This window comes from Microcebus murinus, chromosome 4 (genome assembly GCF_040939455.1).
Source record: "Microcebus murinus isolate Inina chromosome 4, M.murinus_Inina_mat1.0, whole genome shotgun sequence".
Classification (NCBI taxonomy): domain Eukaryota; kingdom Metazoa; phylum Chordata; class Mammalia; order Primates; family Cheirogaleidae; genus Microcebus; species Microcebus murinus.
In genome coordinates this window covers 49,161,369-49,185,405 of record NC_134107.1, presented here as the reverse complement: position 1 = coordinate 49,185,405, position 24,037 = coordinate 49,161,369, and positions in this window count along the sequence as shown.

Below are 24,037 nucleotides of genomic sequence, written 5' to 3'. Positions count from 1 at the left end.
TCAGCCTTGAGTAGTTAGGACTACAGGCATGTACCATTATGCCCAGCTAATGTTTAGACTGTTTTCTTAGAGACTGTTTTTTAGGTCTCACTGTATTGCCCAGGCTAGTCTCAAACTCCTGACCTTACGTGATCCTTCCACCTTGGCCTCCCAAAGTGCTGGGATTGTAGGTATAAGCCACCGTGCTGAGCCCAAGAATTCTGTATCTAGCAAAACTATCTTTTAAAAATCAAGGAGAAATTAAGACATTTCAATATAAACATAAAGAGAATTTTGTAGGGCAAACCTGCTCTACAAAAAAATAAGGGAGTTTTTCAGGCTGAAATGAAAGCATGCTGGATAATAACTTGAATCCACTCAAAGAACTATAGATCTTCAGTGAAGATAACTAACTAAATAAAAAAGACATTGTCAATGTATTTTTTATTTATAATTCTTTTCTCCTATCTGTGTTGATGACCATGCAAAGTATAAAGACATAATTTATATGAAAGTAACACCACAAATAAGAGAAGATGTACTGGAGCTATATAAGAGGAAAAGTTTTGTATACTACTGTAATTAAGCCAGTGTCAGTGCGAACTAAATTGTTGTAAGCTGTTAACTGTACTACGCAGGATAACTACTAAAACACACACACATACACACGAATGAAAGAAAGAAAAACAAGGGAACTAAAATGGCCTACTAAATACCTACTTAATACAAAACAAGGCAGTAATGTAGGAGTAAAGGAACAAAAAAAGACACAGTACTGTTAGAAAACAAATAAAATAGCAGATGTAAATCTCAATTTATTCATACAATGGAGTATCCTGGATCCATAAAATGGGATGAAATACTGATTCAGGCTCCCACGGATGAAGCTTAAAACATTATGCTAGGCCGGGCGCAGTGGCTCACACCTGTAATCCTAGCACTCTGGGAGGTCCAGGCAGGCGGACTGCTCAAGGTCAGCAGTTCGAAACCACCCCTGAGCAAGAACGAGACCCCCGTCTCTACTATAAATAGAAAGAAATTAATTGGCCAACTAATATATAGAAAAAATTAGCCGGGCATGGTGTTGCATGCCTGTAGTCCCAGCTACTTGGGAGGCTGAGGCAGAAGGATTGCTTGAGCCCAGGAGTTTGAGGTTGCTGTGAGCTAGGCTAACGCCATGGCACTCACTCTAGCCTGGGCAACAAAGCGAAACTGTCTCAAAAAAAAAAACATTATGCTAAGTAAAAGCAGCTAGAAAAAAAGGCCACATATTGTGTGATTCTATTGATATGAGATGTCTAGAAAAGGCAAACACACAGATTAATGGTTGCCAGGGGCTGAGGGAAGAGAGAATGGGTATTGACTGTTAAAGAGTATAAAGATTCTCTTTGGGGTGATGAGAATACTCTACAATTAGAGTTATAGAGTGGTAATGGTTATAATTCTTTGTAAATATACTAAAAACCACTGAATTATATACTTCAAAAGGTCAATTTGTGGTATGTGAATTCTATCTCAACTTTAAAAAAGAGTAAAGACATACCCACCCCTTGGAGAGAATCCCAGCAACATGAGTTAGGGCCAGGTGCTTCATCTTTTAGGACATCATTTCCTCATTTGCCAATTGGACACAGTACCATCATCCCCACAAACTGGTTAAGTCAGTATATGTGAAGCTCTGAGCTCAAAGTCGTTCATTCTGTTAGTATTCATAGTTGAATCTGAATCCTACTTCTTGTTTATAGCACTGCCCTCTGTCTAACCAAGCCTCGCCAGAGCCCCCAGTTGTTTTCCAGGTTCTTTGGTGTGGTTTGGCTTTGTATATGCACTTTCTCTTTCTGCAAGTCCTGGGCAGAAAGACGAAGTAACATTCATTGAGCATCTGTTAGGTGCCAGACTCTGATCTAAAATATATTAATTTAGGCCTCCAGACAATGCCATAGACTAGGTATGTTTATTTTTACTTTAAAGGAAAGGAAATGGAAGCCTGGCTTTTAAAAATTCCCTCCAAGTCATGCCATTAAGAGTAGGGATGTTGGATTTAGATAGGCTTGAGTTCAAATCTCCCTTGCAGGAAATCTCGTAACATCTCCAGCAAGTTTCCTAAGCTTTTGAACTTCAGCTCCTCATCTGTGAAATAGGGACAATAGGAGATTAAATGAAGTTACAGAATGAATTTGAAGATTAAACGAGAATCTACACATAGCACCAATCCTAACATATATATAATGCTCAATAAATGTTAGCTAGTGTCACTCTTATGAGGAGCTAAGTGGTGCTAAATCGGGATGAGAGGCTAGATCTGCAGCTACCAAAGCCTTCTCTCCCACTTCTCCACGTTGCCTGTCTTCTCTATTCCTGCCCACACTACTCACCCTGTCTCCTAACAAGCAGAGTATGCGCAGAAATGTAAGTCAGTAGGGAGAAGGACTGAGACCAATTGTCCATAGAAATAGATATACCCATCCAATTTCCCCGAAACTTGTCAATCACAGCATTTTCTTCCCGGATGCCGACCACACTCACATGCATGCACGCATACAGTTTTCTTGCTATTTCTGAGTAGCCAGCACTCATAGCTTCATTGAAAAACAGATGCAGCTTGACCCAGAGTTTCACTGAAACATCCCCCCAAAATATTGCTTCCTTGGCTTTTCAAAGAAACTTCAGGACACATCCAAAAAGCTTGCACAAACCTCTTTACTTCCTCTGTGTCTTCTCGTAAACGATTTGGCTTTTGGCCTCTCCCAGCTACATCTGATCTCGGTGGAATGTGCTTATCAATCTTGGGAATGAGGCCAAACAGTCTGGTACCCTGGTAGCTAAGGAGGCTTGTAGAAGCTTGTGACATGTCATTAGCAAGTGGGTTGACACAGGATTTCAGTTTCTTACCTTCTGGCAACTTCCATCAGACCCAGAATACCTTCCCCACACACCCATCCTTTCATACTTATTCTTTCTCTTCTATCTCAAACTTACTTTCTTTTCTGATCTATTGGCATCAATTGAGCATTAGCTCTCATCATGATCATTAGGAACTATCAGTATTATAATTCATGGTAATCACTGGTCCACCTGGCCTCCCTGGGACAGCTCAGCAATCGGACTTGCCGTTCCCCGAGGAGAAAGCACGGGGTACGGGCAGGCTTCTCTGTAGACAGGCCTGGCTTTGAATCCAGCTATCTTCCAAGAGAGAACTTGAATGAGGTCCTTCACTTATCTGAACCTCTTTTCTCGTTTGTAAAAGGCAGCTAATAAAACCCACCTAGCCAGATTGTCAATGAAAAATAAAGGAGATTCAGCAAGCACCCTGGTGGTTATTGGCATTGCCATCGTCGTCCCTGTTGTTGCCGTTAGGATGCCAAGAAGCACCTGATAGGAGCTCAGTTCAGATCACGCTCTCTTTGAAACTATTACTTGACTGTTAAAAAATTAACTGTGACAGCCTGGCGCGGTGGCTCACACCTGTAATCCTAGCTCTCTGGGAGGCCGAGGCGGGCAGAATGCTCAAGGTCAGGAGTTCAAAACCAACCTGAGCAAGAGCAAGATCCTGTCTCTACTATAAATAGAAAGAAATTAATCGGCCAACTAAAAATATATAGAAAAAAATTAGCCGGGCATGGTGGCACATGCCTGTAGTCCCAGCTACTCAGGAGGCTGAGGCAGGAGGATTGCTTGAGCCCAAGAGTTTGAGGTTGCTGTGAGCTAGGTTGATGCCACGGCACTCACTCTAGCCTGGACAACAAAGCGAGACTCTGTCTCAAAAAAAAAAAGAAAAAGAAAAAGAAAAAGAAAAAATTAACTGTGGCATATATAAACTTCAAGAGTACACACACTCTTTATACCCAAGTACTCAACTCCCAGGTCTTGAGTCAAAAGAAATAACCATGGATATAGGGCAAAGATTTAGTTACAACAATGATTGTCACATTATTGTGTTTCCTTTGTTTTGTTTTTTTTGAGACAGTCTCACTCTGTTGCCTGGGCTAGAGTGCCATGGTGTCAGCCTAGCTCACAGCAACCTCAGACTCCTGGGCTCAGGCAATCCTCCTGCTTCAGTCTCCAGAGTAGCTGGGACTACAGGCATGTGCCACCATGCCCGGCTAATTTTTCTTTATATTTTTAGTTGGCCAATTAATTTCTTTCTATTTTTAGTAGAGATGGGGTCTCACTCTTGCTCAGGCTGGTTTCAAACTTCCTGACCTTGAGTGATCCACCCCCCTCGGCCTCCCAGAGTGCTAGGATTATAGGCGTGAACCACCATGCCTGGCCCACATTATTGTTTATAATACTGAAAAATTAGAAACAATGTAGACATGAAAAATGAGTTATTATATAGATGGTGGAACTCTCAATTCAACAGATAACTAGCAGCCCTTTAAATGTGGTAAAGAATGCTAATGACATGAAAGGTATTTCCAATGTGTGCAGTGGAATATATAGTTGAAGTGTTTAAAAGCACTTACTAAAGAGCATCTAGAATGTGATCCTGACTTTATTTGAAGGAGGGGGTGGAGAGGACAACATGTGAGTAAGTAGAGAAAAACCAAAAAGGTAATCATTAAAATTCTAAAAGTGAGTAGGCTGATTACAAATTTTTTCTGTTCTGTATTTTCTAATGTTTTCATGAAAATATTGAGAAAAAAGTAAACATTTTTGGTAAATTTCACTGAGACAAAACATACCTACAGAAATGTCACACAAGTTCTAGTACAGCTTGATGAATTTTGATAAAGTAAACACACCTGTGTGTAATTAGCACCCAGAGCAGGAAACGTGACATTTACCAGCAGCCCAGAAGCCAGGCTTTACTTCTGGTCACCTGCCACTCCCTAACGATAACTACTATCCAGGTGTCTAACAGTCTAGGCAGGTGAAAACATTTTAAGCATTCTGCAATTGGAATCATCACCTGTTCACTTTGCATCTCTCCTTTTCATTCACCATTGTCTGTGAGAGTCATCCATGTTGTTGCATGTGACTGTAGTACATTCATTCTCAATGCTATGTTCTGTTGTATGAACATACAATTTATCTACCCATTCTCCTATAAATGTGCATCTGTGACATTACTTGTGAATAGTGCTGCTAGCTACATTCATGCACTGTCTTTTGTTGCATTTATGTGCACATAGAATTGCTGGCCACAGGAAATGTGTATGCACAGGTTAGACACTGCACACAGTTTTCCAAAGTAGTTGTTCCAATACACACTTCCACTAGCAGAATGGGGGAGGTGACTGATGTGTTCACTTTGGGGACATGTTGAGTTTGATGCATCTTTCCCTTTTAGGTGTTCCCCAACCATCCACACATGCAGGTCTGTGATTCAACAAGGGGATCTGGATTGCTCAGGTAGAACAATAGGGAGAGAGAAAAGGAGTCGTAGGTACCCCTTTAAAGGTGGTATGATGGCATTCAGGGGCCCCAGGGATTTCAGCAACTTCCAGCTCTTTCTGCCCAAATAGTCCAGTTCAGGAGTGGAGACCAGAGAAGGAAAAATAAAGGCCTGTGTAGGCGGGGTGCAGTGGCTCACGCCTGTAATCTTAACACTCTGGGAGGCCGAGGAGGGCGGATTGCTCAAGGTCAGGAGTTAGAAATCAGCCTGAGCAAGAGCAAGACCCCGTCTCTATTATAAATACAAAGAAATTAATTGGCCAACTAATATAGATATAAAATTAGCCGGGCATGGTGGCTCATGCCTGTAGTCCCAGCTACTCGGGAGGCTGAGGCAGCAGGATCGCTTGAGCCCAGGACTTGGAGGTTACTGTGAGCGAGGCTGATGCCACGGCACTCTAGCCCAGGCAACAAAGTGAGACTCTGTCTCAAAAATAAAATAAAATAATAAAAATAAAAAAAGGCCTGTGTGGTAGACAACGGGGCCATTCCCAGACTTGGGTACCCGCATTACTAAAACACTTCCCCAAACATGGCAGCCCAAGGCTATTTCAACTATATTGATCCCTCTAGAGAGCTGGTTTTTTCTTAACTAGAACCTGAACGTTGCCAAAAGTAATTAGTACCAGTATTTCAGTAAGAATTTGAGAGAGAAGCTAAGGTGCATTGATCATACACAAGTGAGCTTGCATGCACGCTTGTGTACACACACACACAAACACACATGGTGCAAAGGATGTGAGCAGTCAGATGTGGTGAATCACAAAATCTACACTCCGCAACCTGGGAAGGAGCACGTGGGTCCATGAGTCAGGATTAAACACCATAGCGACCAAGTCACTGAAGCCTGTGAGTCAGGTAGCAGTTCTGCTTAATAGAGCCCTTAGGTCTCAATAATTGCTTTGAAATCTACACATATCAGCACACAGTTCTCATAACTGAAGAAGTCAGAAATCCAAGTGTTAGGCCACAACTGACAGCATCTCTTATGCACATTTGAGACGCAAAAAAGGCCTCTGGTTCTGCCTCCTTACATACACCTGAGACTATCTTTTCTGTGCTGTCCAGTCACATCTTCCTACCTCCAGGAGTTTCACAGCGAACTGGGCTGAGTTTGTGGACAAGGACCATATACTGGGCCTGAATTAAATTTCTGCATTCACCAACATAGATGCTCCCGGCCCACATAACCAGCCAGAAAAGGGCGTCCCTTCCTCAAAACACTTCCAAAATGTCTGAAAATCATAATATACTAATTTTGTTGAAACAATTTACACCCACCTTCCAGGATTACAGGCATGAGCCACGATACCCAGCCTCATGTTGTTTTAATTTGCCTTTCTCTTATTTTGAGTGAGGTTAAGCATCTTTTCACATATTTTAAAAAATTGGTATTTTCTGTGAATTGTCTATGTATCTTCTCTAAATATGTCATTTTTTTCACAGAAGCATAATATTCTACCATATAGTTTATTATAACTAATTTAACTATTCCCTTATTAGACACTAACTTTTCATATTTTGATATTAACAATACTGGGATATATATCACAACTCTTTGTCCGTACAACTGATCATTTCCTAAAAAAATATTTCTGTAAAGGGAATTACTAGGCCAAAGTTCATTATAAGACAGAATATGTATAATCAGAGCTGTGTTGAAATCTGTCTAATCTTTTTAAGGCTCTTTGTCCAAATTGGCAAACTCCTTTTATGTAAAAGTTTCATTAATGTGTATTCCTACTTGCAGTATCCATCTCACTACCATCCTTCACCAAACTGATTATCATCATTTAACAACAAAAAAAAAGAGTTGCTAGTCTAGAAGACAAAAATGGCCCTGTACTACCAACATTGTTTTGGGGAAGCATCCTCATCAAGAAACCTAACTAAAGATGGAGTTGTACCAAGGCATGATTACTTAATAGAGGCTCCTTAGGGCCTCCTGCAACCTCCCAGATTCCCTCTGTCACCTGCCTGTCACATGCAAGGGACCTAGCTTAGACAAGAATGTAAGAAACGCAGCTGCTAGGCTTGTGAAGACCATGCAAGTGGGGATCCCACTGCCCAAAGCTTTGGCCACATGGATGCCAGATTTCTGGGACAGCTCTGATTACACATATTCTGGTCATACTCCCAGAAGCACAAGCATTTTGTCAGACCTGGTGTCCCCAGACAGGGTGTGGAAAATGTGAGTTCAAATCTCATTACACATTTACGCGCTTGGCGCCCACTCTCAACGCAGGAACAGGAGGGCAGGCGGTGAGTGCAAGCATCTCTGGGGCCTCGTCTGCCAGCTGAGGGGCACGTGGCTTCTGAAGAGAGATCTCAGGGCCCCAAGGCTGTGACTTTCCCCTTCCCCAAGGTTTAGAATTCTCTAGGGCTCAAAAGGCCTTTGATAAAATCTTATGCCAAGAGACAGTTCACGGAATGACATCACGTAAGCTGCAGGCCTCTTTTCCTGCCTGGTCCAGGCTGCAGAGCAATCAGGATCCCGCCCTCTGCTCTGGCATTTCCTCCCAGTCCTGCCCTGGACATTCTCATGGCTCACGGTGGCCCTTTGCTTGCAGGCCCTGCTTCCAGAACGTGACAGCCTCCAGTCTCCCCACCGCCTTTCTCACTTAGAACTGTGGGTCTCAGGCCTTCCCCAGGACCTTGGGGGTATTAACAGAAGGAGGAAACCAGCCTTCTTGCTACACCTCTAGGTAACTCCGACACTTGGGGCCAAGGCACACCAGCGCCTCTTAGCAAAGGTTCCATTTTCCCCAAGGCAATGGCTGTGAGGCAGCCTCTTCCAAACCCATAAATGCAGTGACCACACTGTCTAAACCAACCCAATCGAGACATCTAACAAATAAGGGTATCTCTGTACTAATTTAGAAAATTCTCATAAAGGTACGAAATTATTCAGTTGGTTGCTTTTATGCGGGGAAGAACATTCACGAATAAAGTATAAGGGCAAAAAAATCTCAAAATGTTAATCTTTGTCTTTCTTTTTTTCCTGGAATTTCCCAACTTTTCACCTAATAAGCAAAGTCATCTACGTTGCCTTAGGAAGTGACAGTCTTGAGGGGTTGGGTCCCCAGAGCATTAGACATTAACCCACATAAGTGATGGTGCCAAGAAGAGGTGCTTCTGCTGCAATCGCCCCTCATACCTCCCCATAAATGTTATTAGCTTCCCCCAGTCACTCCACATAAATGTGTAATTTGAATTACAATTAAATTAATAGTACAAACTCAGCTTCCAGACAAATTCGCAACTCACAATTCCCAATAAGATCGTTCTCTCTTGGCCAGGCATGGTGGCTCACACCTGTAATCCTAGCACTCTGGGAGGCCGAGGCAGGAGGATTGCTCAAGGTCAGGAGTTCGAGACCAGCCTGAGCAAGAGCGAGACCCTGTCTCTACTATAAATGGAAAGAAATTAACTGGACAACTAAAAATATTTAGAAAAAATTAGCCAGGCGTGGTGGCACATGCCTGTAGTCCTAGCTACTCGGGAGGCTGAGGCAGGAGGATTGCTTGAGCCCAGGAGTTTGAGGTTGCTGTGAGCTAGGCTGATGCCATAGCACTCTAGCCCAGATAACAGAGCAAGACTCTGTCTCAAATAATTATAATAATAATAATAATAAGATTGCTCTCTCTGTAGCAATCCCCTCCTATGATGGGTCTCCACTCACCCGGAAGCAGCAGGGCAGGACTGTACTGTTTAACGATTCTATATCCAATGGCCCAAACATGGCACACAGTGGGCACACTGGGTTTGTTGAACTGAAACGAACCTTTGTGCATTGGTCTTGCTTTAACCTAGTTCTGCCTCAAAAACCTTTTGAATCTTCCAAAAAACTGACTTTCAAATATTTGAAGAAATCACCAATTTTATCTAAATATTCTCCAGTCTAAAATTTCCAGCCCTTTCAACTGTACTCTATATGACACTTATTCATCCGTCCATCTGGTAACTGCCTACTCTGGGTCAATCACTGTGACAATGTGATGATCAAATAACTTTAGTACAACTTGAACCATGGGAAGACAGAGAATGAGACTCATCACTATCGGGTTGGTTTCTACATTTCATTAAATAATTTAAAATGCAAATAAAACAAAAAGGTAAAGTACAACTCAGCAAGTTCCCCAAAATTACTCCACCCTGGTGTCTGAGTGTTGTGCAGGTAGTTCTGAAATTCAGAGCCAGTTGCATTCTGCCTGTAAGATCTGCGTGGACTGCAGATCCTGTTTCCCACAGACAGGAGCAATAGTACATGTAGAGGTGACCCTTCCTACCCGTGAGAGTCCAGTGAAGAGAGAGATCCAGGCTGAAGCTGACATACTGTGTGTTTGCCACTGAACACTGTCATGGGCATTCTGTGGCCACACTTGTGATTAAACAAAACAGGAAAGCCACAAAATCCAGTAAGGAAATTTTTTTACTTATTTTGCTAGTCCTTGGGGATAAACAAGTATTGTTCATTCATTCAAAAACCGTTTATTGGGTTTATTTAGAAAAGGATAAAAAACTAGTTGGCAATATCTATAGAGATTCCAAAAGGGACTTCTAGGCACTTTTTTTTTTTTATTGAGACAGTCTCACTCTGTTGCCCAGGCTAGAGTGAGTACTGTGGTGTCAGCCTAGCTCACAGCAACCTCAATCTCCTGGCTCAAGCAATCCTGCTGCCTCAGCCTCCCAAGTAGCTGGGACTACAGGCATGCCCCACCATGCCCGGCTAATTTTTTCTATATATATTAGTTGGCCAATTAATTTCTTTCTATTTATAGTAGAGATGGGGTCTCGCTCTTGCTCAGGCTGGTTTTGAACTCCTGACCTCGAGTAATCAGCCTACCTCGGCCTCCCAGAGTGTTAGGATTACAGACGTGAGCCACCGCGCCTGGCCTAGCCACTCTTAAGGTACTCAAAGAGTTATGCTACTTCTTTAAATTACATGTGATTTTCCTCTTCTGAATGCATCATTCTCCTTTCCTTGATACAGGTGTATCACCAACAATATATACACACTGAAGGGCTTGAGTATGGCCATGTGGGGGGCTTTGAGACAAATGCAACCAACACTGTTACTGAGGCATTTTCCAGCAATAACTGAGCAAGAGCTAAAAAACAATGTAAGGAACTTTAAGAACTCACAGGTATGTAACTGAACTAAAACAATTAACTATGTGCTGGAAAAAAAATGAAAAGAGATTGTGTGCCCTTGTGCCAATAAACTGGACATTATTTTCATAATTCTACTTGAGACAAAAGAAAGGTGGTGATGGGGACAGACGCAAGTCAGCATGTTCTGTGTTGGCCCTCACAGGTTCCTGTCAGCCAGGATGCCTTGTTTTCAGAGAAAGAGAACTTCCCTGTTTGTGTTGGCAGTACTACCCTGTTTCCCCGAAAATAAGACACTGTCTTATATTTGTTTTTCCTCAAGAAGACACCTTGGGCTTATTTTCAGGGGATGCTATTTTTTTTTAAGTACAGTACAACAATCTACATTTATTCAAATATAGTTAAGTCGTCTTCTTTTGGAACATTAACATAACTCTCCAAACACTAAATTCCATCCTGAATTTCTTGCAACTCTATTTCCTTTAGAACCATTGGCCCCAATCTCTCATGTGGAGCAATAGAGCTCTCATGGGGCAGATGAGAAGGGCTGCTCATCTTCTTTACCACTCTGCCATGAAATGCATGGGTTGTGCAGATACGCTGTGTAGCCACGCCCATCACTAGGTCTTATTTTGGGGGTAGGGCTTATATTGCAAATATTGCAAATGCTTATAAATCCTGCTAGGGCTTATTTTATGGGTAGGTCTTATTTTCAGGGAAACACAATATCAGAAGCATCCTAGCACTGTACCTTTGAGTAAAGGGTGTTTGACCTGGGCATTCAAACTGTATACATCTCCAAATATAGATCCAAAAAACTCTATATGCCTTGACAAAATGTAATTGACTTAGAATAATTGCACAAGTTGTGAAGAAATGAAAAACTAAAAATAACTATTGGTAAGCATTGCGCTCTTCCCTGCACATTACATGACAGGGTGACCCAGCACTGTTCACCATATGCAAAGGCTCTATGGGGAATCAATCAGGTTAGCAGCCAAGCCTTTGTTGAGCTCCTAGGAAGTACATAATAGAAAACAATCCCTCAGGGAGCTTACAATCAAACAGGGAAGTAAATGTTCTTAAATAATTAACAATGCAAACTATAGGTGTGGAAGGGGAAGTTGAGGTTCCAGAGGAGCAGTGCACCTACTGAAGTCAGGAGACAAAAAGTGGGCTTTGCAGAAGAGTGAGGCTTGATCTGAATTCTGGACACAGCGAGTAGAAATTAGGCAGGTAAAGAAAGTATGAAGCAGATTTTCCAGCAAGTGAAAGGGTTGTGGGTAGGTCCTGAGGCAGAAGAGAGCTTGCTGTGTTTGAGAAAGTAGGTGAGAACTTTTGTGGCCCATTTTTTCCTAGTGGGAAAAATGAAGAATGAAATTGACCAATAATGAGGCTAGAGAGGCTAGATCATGTAGTTGGCCAGAGTAGGAATTGTAGATTTTATTCTAAAAGCAGTGGGGCCGGGCGCGGTGGCTCACGCCTGTAATCCTAGCACTCTGGGAGGCCGAGGCGGGCAGATTGCTCAAGGTCAGGAGTTCGAAACCAGCCTGAGCAAGAGCGAGACCCGTCTCTACTATAAATAGAAATTAGTTGGCCAACTAATATATATATATATAAAATTAGCCGGGCATGGTGGCACATGCCTGTAGTCCCAGCTACTCGGGAGGCTGAGGCAGAAGGATTACTCGAGCCCAGGAGTTTGAGGTTGCTGTGAGCTAGGCTGACGCCATGGCACTCACTATAGCCTGGGCAACAAGCAAGACTCTGTCTCAAAATAAATAAATAAATAAATAAAAGCAGTGGGGAAATCACTGAATTGCTTTAAGTTCCAGAGGAGGAATAGCTCTGGAGTAGAAAAATCGTGATTAGGTTTCCATTTTAAAAAGATTCTAAGGGTAGGACTTCCAGAATGGTAGAGTAAGGAACTCAGTGGTCCCTCTCCCCAGCAAAACAACAATTTAACTGGTAAAAATTATTTTAAGAAAACAATTTGAAGTGTCTGGAAATTGTCCTAGGTATATACAGCAAATGGAGAAACACGAATTCAAGAAAATCTACCAAATCTTGGTGACTCACAACCCACTCCTTTTATCTACTCCCACCTCCATGTTATGGAAACTCTACCCCAGGTGCTCTACTCCAGGCAAAAATAGCTGTCAAGCGGCAGCCAAGTGAATGAAATATCCCTTTCCCTCACCCCAACTCCAAGTCAGGGGTTCTGGGTTCAACCCAGGAAGGGCAGGCTGCTAGGGTTTCTCATCCACCCTCATCCCCACCTTATATTGCAGAAGCTCCATTCTAGGCAGGCACAGTCAAGAGGTCCAGGGCTCTCTTTCCCCACTCTTAGGATAGAAACTTACTTAACAGGCCTTACTCTTAGGATAGAAACTACCCCAGGCATGGCAAGCTGCAAATACTGGCAGTCCCACCACCCTGTGTCCCTACCTCATGTGCCCATAAGGTAGAGTTTCCAAGCCAGGAGAGTCAAGCCAAGTAAAGAAGGGATTGCCCCCCTCCCTCCCACCCCTACTCACAAAGCCGGGGTGTCACACTGTTAGAACAAATGGTCTCCACCCTGCACTCTGGTGCAATAACACAGGGGCTCTGTCTGGGGGAGAGGCAGGCCAAGAGGTGAAGAACTCAGCAGCTCTGCCTAAGGGGACCGGCTATCTGGAACAGGGAGTGGACAACCATGAAGAACAGGCGGAGCACAACTAAGAGGAAGCTGCTAGCTCCATCAAGCAAACAAAATAGCAGTGCAAACAGAAGTTTAATAAAACCAGAGAAAGACAGCCAAGAAGAGGCCTCCTGGGGTCACATCAACACTAGGGGTCAGGAAGGCTGTGTGCCTGTGCCAGGGTACCCCCACGCAGGAGCAATCGGAGCAGTTGTGGGGGTGGACTTGAAAGCATTCCCCGAGCCTCACACAGACCCATCAACACAAGGTGAAGCTTTACCGGAACCAGGAGCTTACACAGAACATCTGACCAAACACTAACTGAACAATACGCTATTCTGCCCCAGAGGAAACTCCTAAGAAGGCATGCTGAAAGATAGAATCAGCCCGCAGTCAGGAAGCCTGTGGGCATACATGGGGCGCGCCCTCTTGGGAGCACTCGGAGAGGAAACTTCCAAGTTACTAGTCCCTGGCTGAATGTGTAGTGAAAACATAAACTTCCCAAACTGTGATAGCAGCCTGCAAACCACACGCATTTCCAACAGTAAAAGGTGAAGATTGAACAGACAACTTCCAGTTTCTGATCTGGCATGTAAGCAGCTTGGAAGTCACCACTCCATCCTAACAACAATTTCAAAGCTGAACACACCAAAAAACCAACAGCTCTTCTTAGGTCCATGACAGAAGTGAGGTCACAGTGCAAACCTCTGTCCCCAAATTGGGGAGACCGCCAGGTGAATCAGAGAATCACAACTTACCCGAGCAGGAACCCACAAGCGGAAACTTCGTTGGAGCCAGTGCCAGGGGAGGGGAATCTGAACTGTAATGATGGGTTGCTGGAGACTCAGTGCAGTCAAGTCCCGGAGATAAAAACTCCAGGGAGTCCCAGTCACGGAGCCCCAGGCACATTTGTGAGTTTTACCTCCTGGAGCTCTAACGAGTTCTCACAGCAAATACAGAGAAAAACCGCCTTGTACTTCCATCAGAGAGGGAGGGGGAAAGGCACCATTTTGAAGCACACCAGTGCATCTTACTCTTCTTAACAGGGTCTGCCCTCATGAGAAACTATTTAACGACAGCCTAATCAGCTGGAGGTTTATCAGAGCCTAACTGATCTGAAGGAAGAAAAAATACCCAATCCAGCTGGTTCTAGTTTTCCACGTGGAGACAGAACAATACCTAAGTGCAGCTCCTTCCAGCCCTCCGTGTGGGAGAAGGGAAATATCCCACTCTAGTCCACCTGTTCCACCAAGGCTGTGGGGTGCTGAGAAGCACGTGTGAGTTCCCAGTCCAAGAGGCACAGGCTCACTAAAAGACTGGTAACTAATTATAGGCCTACAGAATGCTTTCCCAGTGCCAACACCTTACCACCGCATTGCTGGAGGCCTATTTATGGCAGTTCCTTTTACCCAGCACATCAGCCCCAGCTATCAAGAAAAAATTACAAGGCATACTAAAAAATAAAAAGCACAGTTTGAAGAAACAAAGCCACCATCAGAACCAGACTGAAATATGGCAAGGATATTGGAATGATCAGACCAGGAATTGAAAACAACTGTGATGAATGTGCTCAGGGCTCTAATGGATAAAGTTGACAGCATCCAATAACAGATGGGCAATGTAAGCAGAGGGCTGGAAAATTAAAAAAAAGAAAGAAAGAAAGAAAGAAATGCTAGAGATCAAAAACACTAAAGGAAATAAGGACTACTTTGGTGGGCTTATTAGTAGATTGGACACAGCTGGGAAGAGTCTCTGAGCTTAAGGATATTTCAATATAAACCTCCAAAACTGAAAAGCAGAAGGAAAAAAGACTAAACAAACAAACAAACAAAAAAACCCAGAACAGAAAGAACAGAATATCCAAAAACTGTGGGCCAATTATAAAAGGTGTAAGATACACATAATGAGAATACCAAAAGGAGAAGAAACAGAGAAAGGAACAGAGGAAATTATTTGAAAAAGAATTGTTATGTTAAATATTTGAAATGGATCAGGGAAGTAATCACAACAAATATTTTAAACTGAATAAATACCAAAAATTACTACATATAAAAACTTGTAGGAAGCAGCTAAAGCAGTGCCTAGAGAGAAATTTAAAATGTTAAAAAGAAAAAGATTAAAAATAAATTATGAATAAAAATAAATTAGAAAAACAACAGGAAATCAACATAAAGAAAGTAGGATAGATAAGAGCAGAAATTGATGAAACAAAAAGTAAACAAACAATAGATAACTTTAAGCCTAGCATGGTTCTTTGAAAAGATTATTAAATCAATAAATCCATAGAAAGATTGCAGAAAATATGACAGAGAACACAAATTATGAATTTCAAGAATTTTATAATTTTATAGACACTGCAGATACAAAGATAAAAGGATATTATGAAATACTTTTTGGTAATGAATTTGACAATTGGAATAAAATGGATAAATTATTGCACAAACAATAGTTAACAAAATTGAAATTAAAAAAAATAGAAATGTTCAGGAGTCCCCCACATCTATAAAAGAAATTCCATTTGTAATGTATAAACTTTCTACAGAGAAAACCCCAGATTTAAATGTTTTCACTCTTGAATTCTTCTAAATATATAATAAATTCGACAAATTTTACAATCTTTGAGATCATCAAAACATAATAGCACTTCCCAAGACATTTTATAAGCCAGCCTAATCTTGATATCAAAACTTGAAAAGGACATTATAAGAAAGGAAAATTATAGATCTCTATCTTTCCTGTAGCTAAACACAATAACTCTACAAAAAAATCATAGAAATTGAATCCAGGGTTATGTAAAAAGGATAACACATAACGACCAAGTGGGCTTATTATAAGCACAAATGAAAGTGTATTAGTTATTCGTTGCTGCATAATAAAGTGCTTCAATTCTTAATGGTTAATAAAAATAAAAATACTTATTATCTCACAGTTTCTGTGGGTCAGGGGTTTGGTAGTTGCTCAGGTGGTTAGATTGGGCTCTCAGGATCTTTCTTAAGGTTGCAGTCAGGTTGTCAGTGTAGGCTGTACCACCTGAAAGTCTGAAGAGGAAATGACAAGGAGCCTCCAAGGTGGCTTGCTTACAGCATTGCTGGCAGAAGGCTTTGCTTCCTCAACATGTAGAAAAGCACATGTTCTATGATTCCATTCATTTCTAGAAATGACAATATTATACAGACAGAAAACATTTGGAAGGTTGCTTGGGTATCGGAAAAGCCATAGTGGTGAATGGTGAAAGAGGAACGAGGAAAGTTTTCGGGTGGTAGCTTGTGATAGTGATTGCATAACAGTATACATTTACAAAAACTCATCCAACTGTATCCTTAACATTGGTGACTGTAAGCTATGTAAATTATGCCTCAATAAATTTGTTAAAATGTCAATCAGTATAATTCCCCACATAACAATAATTGAGAGTCATACAAATGTCTCAATAGATGCAGAAAAATATTTGATAAAATTTAACTCCCATAAGTGATAAAGTCTTACAGAAGACTAAGAATAAAAGAGAACTTCCTTAATCTGATAAAAAGGTTATTACCAAATAAAAAAGAAAGAAAGAAAGCAAAAAGCTAAAATGTGAAAGGACTAATACCAAATGTCCTGGGGGATGTGACACACATGGTACTCATATTTGCTAGTGGTAATAGAAAATAGCACTATCACTGTAATATACTGTTTTGAAGTTTCCTATAAACTTAGACTTAATCTATGATCCAACCATTCCTGCCCTAGGTATTAACTCAAGAGAAATTAAAACTTAGGTTCAAAAAAGGACCTTATGGAAATATTTATAGCAGCTTTGTTTATAATAGCTCCAAACTAGAAACAGCTTAAATGTTCATCAAATAGGAGAATAAATAAAAACTTATGTCATGGTAAAAATATTTTACTGAGCAAATAAGCCAAACACAAAAGAATACATTCTCTATGATTCCATGTATGTGAAACTTTAGAATAGACAAAACTAAAACTGTGACAGAAATCAAGAATGTTTGCCTATGTGGTATAAGTAGTGGCTGAAAGGAGGCGAGATAAAATTGGAGGGAATGTAGAAATATTTTATGTCTTTATTGGGGGTACTGGTTACATGGGTATATTAAAATTCATAAGATCTGTGCATTTTTCTATATGTAAATTTTACCTTTATTTAAAACACTTTAAATTGTTTTTTTTTTTTTTTGAGATAGAGTCTCAGTCTGTTGCCCAAGGTAGCATGCTATGGCATCGGGCTAGCTCAGCAACCTCAAACTCCTGGGCTCAAGTGATCCTCCTGACTCAGCCTCCTGAGTAGCTGGGACTACAGGCATACGCCACCATGCCCAGCTAAATTTTTATATGTATATATATATTTTTAGTTGTCCAGCTAATTTCTTTCTATGTTTTTAGTAGAGACGGGGTCTCATTCTTGCTCACTCTTGCGCCTGAGCACAAACAATCTGCCTGCCTCGGCCTCCAAGAGTGCTAGGAGTACAGGTGTGAGCCACCATGCCCAGCCTTAAAACACCTTAAATTTTTTTTTTTTTTTTTTTGAGACAGAGTCTCGCTTTGTTGTCCAGGCTAGAGTGAGTGTCGTGGCGTCAGCCTAGCTCACAGCAACCTCAAACTCCTGGGCTTGAGTGATCCTTCTGCCTCAGCCTCCCGAGTAGCTGGGACTACAGGCATGTGCCACCATGACCGGCTAATTTTTTATATATATATCAGTTGGCCAATTAATTTCTTTCTATTTATAGTAGAGACGAGGTCTCGCTCTTGCTCAGGCTGGTTTTGAACTCCTGACCTTGAGCAATCCACCCGCCTCGGCCTCCCAAGAGCTAGGATTACAGGCGTGAGCCACAGCGCCCGGCCCACCTTAAATTTTTAATTAAAAATTTTTGCCACATTCTCAATCATTATAAAAAATAAATTACTTTGCATATCCCTTATTGGTAATATTTTATAATTAGTTTATAGTGACATGTCTTAATAACCTATGTTGGGCTAAAGGATATTTTTTAAAAATTAGTTCTGAATTTTCCACGTGCAAAGAAACAAAAAAACCCAAAATCCCACAAAAATATGTAGCTGAAATCCTACTCAAAGGTAAAGTATTAAATATTTTCTCACAGATTTCAGAAATAAGATAAGGATAGCCACTATCACCACTTTTATACTCAGTTTTATACTGGAGAGTATAACCAGTACTATATGGCAAGAAAAACAAATAAAAATAAAGAGTAGAAAGGAAGAAAGAGCTAAAACTGTTCATAGAAACATGATTAAGTACATAAAAGATAATAAAGAAAATACATAAAAACTATTGGAATTATTAGGTAAATTTAGCAAGTTTGCTGGATACAAAGTCTATATTTAAACAATTTTGTTTTGTTTTGTTTTGCTTTGCTTTTAGAGACAGGCCACCATGTTGCCCAGGCCAGAGTAAAGTGGCTGTTCACAGGCATGATCCTAGCACACTACAGCCTCAAACTCCTGGCCTCAAGTGATCCTCCAGTTTCCCACTTCAGCCTCCTAAGTACTAGGACTACAAGCATGCAACCACCACATCCAGCTTCAATGTAGAAAATTTTATTTCTACATATTAGTAATCAACACTTAAAATTAAATGAAAGAAATCATTCCATTTATAAACAAAAAGCATCAAATGCATAGGAATAAATTTAATGAAAGATTTTTAAGATATCTACATTGAAAATTATACAAAAATAGACCTGGCGAGGTGGCTCAAGCCTGTAATCCTAGCACTCTGGGAGGCCGAGGCGGGCGGATCACTCAAGGTCAGGAGTTCGAAACCAGCCTGAGCAAGAACAAGACCCCATCTCTACTATAAATAGAAAGAAATTAATTGGCCAACTAATATATATAGAAAAAATTAGCCAGGCATGGTGGCGCATGCCTGTAGTCCCAGCTACTTGGGAGGCCGAGGCAGGAGGATCACTTGAACCCAGGAGTTTGAGGTTGCTGTGATCTAGGCTGATGCCATGGCACTCACTCTAGCCTGGGCAACAAAGTGAGACTCTGTCTCAAAAAAAAAAAAAATAGAAAGAAAATTATACAAAAATAAATCAGTGTGATCTATCATATTAATTGGCCAAAGAAGAAAAACCACATGATCATATCAACTAATACAAAAAAAAGCACTTGAAAAAATTCATTTCCTATTTGTGATAAAAATACTCAGCAAACTAGAATAACAGGGACCTTTCTCGCCTTGATAAAGAGTGTCTACAAAAAACCGTACAGCTAGTATCATACTTAATGGTGAAAGACAAAGTGCTTTTCACCTAAATTCTAGAACAAGACAAAGATATTAGCTCTCATCAATTTTGGTCAACACAATACTGGAAAACCTAGCCAGTATAATAAGATAATAAAATGAAATAAAAGGCATACAAATTGTAAAGGAAAGAATAAAACTGTCCCTATTTACAGAAGACATAATTATCTACATAAAAAATACCCAAGGAATATTTAAAAAATTAACAAATGGGCTTAGCAAGGCCAAGATACAAGCTCACTAAGATACAAGGTCAGTATGCAAAAATCAGTTGTATTTCTATATACTAGAAATGAACAAGTAACTGACATTAAAAACGCACTATCAATTATAACCACTCACAAGGAAAATTTAATAAAATGGAATTCATTAAAACTGAATTTCTCCTATTAAGAGAGTGAAAATGTAAGCCACAGGCATGGCAAAGGTATTTGCAGTATACATATCTAGCAAAGGAATCCTATACAGAATACATGATATACATTGGCAAGTCACTTAGGAAAAGTTAGATGACCTTCGCAAAAATGGCTAAAGATCTAAACAGACACAACACAAAAGAGGATCACCAAAAAATTGATGAAAAGTTGCACAATATTATCAATAATCTGGGAAATGCAAATTAAAACCATCATCAGATAACGATACACCCCCTGTGAAAGGGCTGACGATAACAAGTGTTGATGCTAATGTGGAGCAACTGGAATGCTCATACATCATTCAGGAAGTTTAAATTTGTATAACCACTATAAAAACTGTTTGAAAGTATCTATTAAACCTCAACAAACTTATACTCTGTGACCCAGCACTTGAATCCCCAAGTATATACCCAACAGAAATGATTGCTTATATCCACCAAAAACATGTCCAAGGTTTATTCACATCGCCAAAGTGGAAAACACACTAATGTACAACAGTGACATAGCTCACATATATATGGCCATTATGTATCAATAGATCATATATAAAATTATATGTGATAAATATATATCTATATGTAATACATAACATATATTACATGTAATATTAATGTAATATATAAAAATAAAAGCATGAAAGATAGCTGGGACTATACACACCAAAATCATGATTGAGATGGGCTCTGAGGAGTTGGAAGGGAGAATGAAATTAGAAGGAGAGGTCATGCCTGTAATCCTAGCACTCTGGGAGGCTGAGGCGGGAGGATCACTTGAGAACAGTCTGAACAACAGTGAGACGCCCGTCTCTACTAAAAACAGAAAAATTAGCCAGGCAACTAAAAAGTATATAAGCAAATTTAAATTCTTTTTAAAAGTTAAAAAAAGTTTAAGAAAAAGGAGAGGTCAAGGAGAGTTCCAAATTGGTCAATAATCTTTTATTTCCTTCATTTAGAAGATAAACTAAACATTATCACCCTTAGACCTAGGAAATAATTGTCTCTCCTCAGCTCTGAACTTTAAAGTTTCTCACATAATGATAAACAATAAAAAATATAGATGTATTTTAAAAACAAGTGCACTGGCCAGGTGCAGTGGCTCACACCTGTCATCCTAGCACTTTGGGAGGCCGAGGAAAGAGGATTGCTCAAGGTCAGGAGTTCGAAACTAGCCTGAGCAAGAGCGAGACCCTGTCTCTACTAAAAAAAAAAATAGAAAGAAATTAATTGGACAACTAAAAATATATAGAAAAATTTAGCCGGGCATGGTGACGCATGGCTGTAGTCCCAGCTACTAGGGAGGCTGAGGCAGGAGGATCGCTTGAACCCAGGAGTTTGAGATTGCTGTGAGCTAGGCTGATGCCACAGCACTCTAGTTCAGGCAACACAGTGAGATTCTGTCTCAAAAAAAAAAAAAAAAAAAAAAACAAGTGCACAACTCTTTCACTTGGAATTCACAGTGCTATAAGATGAAACATGCATGAAGTATGACCATAATTCTTTACATTATTATATAAAGATAATATTTTGAGACGAGAATCATCATTTGTAAGTAGTAACAATATATGAACTTAAAATATTTTATGTTTTATAATAATATTTTTGATATAACCTTATTATAGTGAACACTATATATTACAAAATTCATGTTGTGTTTCTGAAATTAAGTATGCTTTAAGAAATTTACTGATAATTCCAGTTGCTGCTTTCTTAGATAAAAGAAGTTACCTGAACTAAAATTAAAGAGAAAAAAATCTAAGAACCACAGTGACTCAAGAAAAAAAAGTCATTAAAAAAGAAAAAATTGGCATTATACTCAATAGGGTACTAAGTATGTGAAAATCTAGATTATAAAAATATTATTAGTGATTTTGCTGAAATGAAGGCAAGAAAAATAAATGTAAAAAATACATATTTATTCATAAATTACACATATTTAAGTTTATTAATCCTGTAGACATCACAAGCCTACCAGCAAAACTCCTACACATACATGATAATTAAAATTCGATCATCTTTGCTATTTACTTTTTAGTCTTAAAAATTCTAGCTTTATACTTTTTTGGTCATGAAAATGCATTTGTCAATGCGAGAAGATAGAAAATAACGGTTTGTTGGTTTGGTTTTGATCTTGAATATTGAGTGATAAAATATGTGGGTCTTAATTTGTACTCTATCTTAGGCTCTGAAAACAAAAGCAACAGACTTTGTCAATCATTCACAGACATCTGCCAGTAGCAGGTGTTGTCTGGGGTGGAATGTAGAAGTTCAAGGGAAATGGTTAGAATGGATCTGGTCGAATCAGTACAAAATAATGTAACAGGGATGGACACCAGAAAAGTTGGGGTGGCAAGCCCAGCAATCAAGGACCTTGAGACACGTGACTTATACCCCACCTTGTATGACATCGTTGTCTACTATTTTAATTCTAGCCAGAGTACCTCTACAAATTAAACATTATTTTTAAAGACGTTATACAATGTTTGTTTAGAGTTAGTGACATATTTACAAATACCTTTATTCAACATTCCTTCATGACCCTCAGATTTCCATATGGGTTCATGTTCCTTTTGACTAAAGGAATCCTCTGACTTTTGACTAAAGTAAATCCTCTAAAATTTTCTTTAGTGGGGTTCTGGAGGATGGTGTAATCACTCATATTCGTATCTGTCTAAAATTATTTAGAATTTCTAATCCATTCTTGAAATATATATGTATGTATGCGTATATATGTTTACATGGTTCAGAATTGTAGTTTATCTTCTCTTAGCACATTGAAGATGTTATTCTACTGTTTCCTAGATACCATCCTTGCTGCTCAGATGTCAGAAGACCATCCATGTTCCTTTATAGGTGATGTCTTTTGTTTCTGGATTCTTTTAAAATCTTCTTTGGTGCTCTTCAGTTACCTGATGATGTCTAGATATCGGTTTTGTTTTTATTTATCCTGTCTGGGATTCACTGGAATTCCTGCATTTAAAGATATGCGCTGTTGGCCAGGCGCGGTGGCTCACGCCTGTAATCCTAGCACTCTGGGAAGCTGAGGCGAGAGGATAGCTCAAGGTCAGGAGTTCAAAACCAGCCTGAGCAAGAGTGAGACCTGTCTCTATTAAAACTGGAAAGAAATTAATTGGCCAACTAAAAATATATATAGAAAATATTAGCTGGGCATGGTGGCACATGCCTGTAGTCCCAGCTACTAGGGAGGCTGAGACAGAAAGATAGCTTGAGCCCACGAGTTTGAGGTTGCTGTGAACTAGGCTGACGACACAGTACTCTACCCCAGGCAACACAGTAAGACTCTGTCTCAAAAAAAAAAGATATGCATTGTTAAGAGTTACAGAAAATAGTCATCATGAGCTTGGATATTTCCTCTCTCCTGTTTTTTCTGTTATCTGTTTTTAAAATAGCTTTATTGATATGCAATTTGTATACCACAAAGTTTACCTGCTTAAAAGTTTAGTGGTTTTTAGTATATTTAGTGTGCAACCATTACCAAAATCTAATTTTAAAACACTTTCATTACCCCCAAAACAATCCTTGCACTTGTTAAGAGTCATTCCTCATCTGTACCTTATGTGCTGCCACCTAGCCCTAGAAAACCACTAATCTACTTTCTTTTTCTATACTTTTACCTGTTTTGGACCTCTCATAGATTTGCACATTCTGAAAATTTTGTATGAATAGAATTCTATAATATGTGATTTTTGTGACCAGCTTCTTATGCTTACTGTGATGTTTTTAAAACCCATTCATGTTTTAGCATGAATGAGTACTGCATTCCTTTTTATTGACACATAATATTCTAATATATGGATATACCATATTTTGCTTATCTATTCATCATTTAGGTTGCTTCCACTTTCTGGCTATTGTGAATATGCCACCATGAATATTTGTGTACAAGCTTTTGTGTGGACTATGTTTTCATTCCTCTTGTGTAAATACCTAGGAGTAGAATTTCTGGGTCATATGGTAACTCTATATTTAACATTCTGAGGAGCTGCAGAACTATTTTCCAAAGAGGCTGCATCATTTTACATTCCCAGTAGCAATGTATAAGGGCTCCAATTTTTCCATCCCCATTGTCTCTTTTTGGAAATATGACTAGGCATATTTAGACCTTCTCAGTATATCCAACATATCTCATAACCTCTTTTTCATATTTTCCATATCTTCACATTTC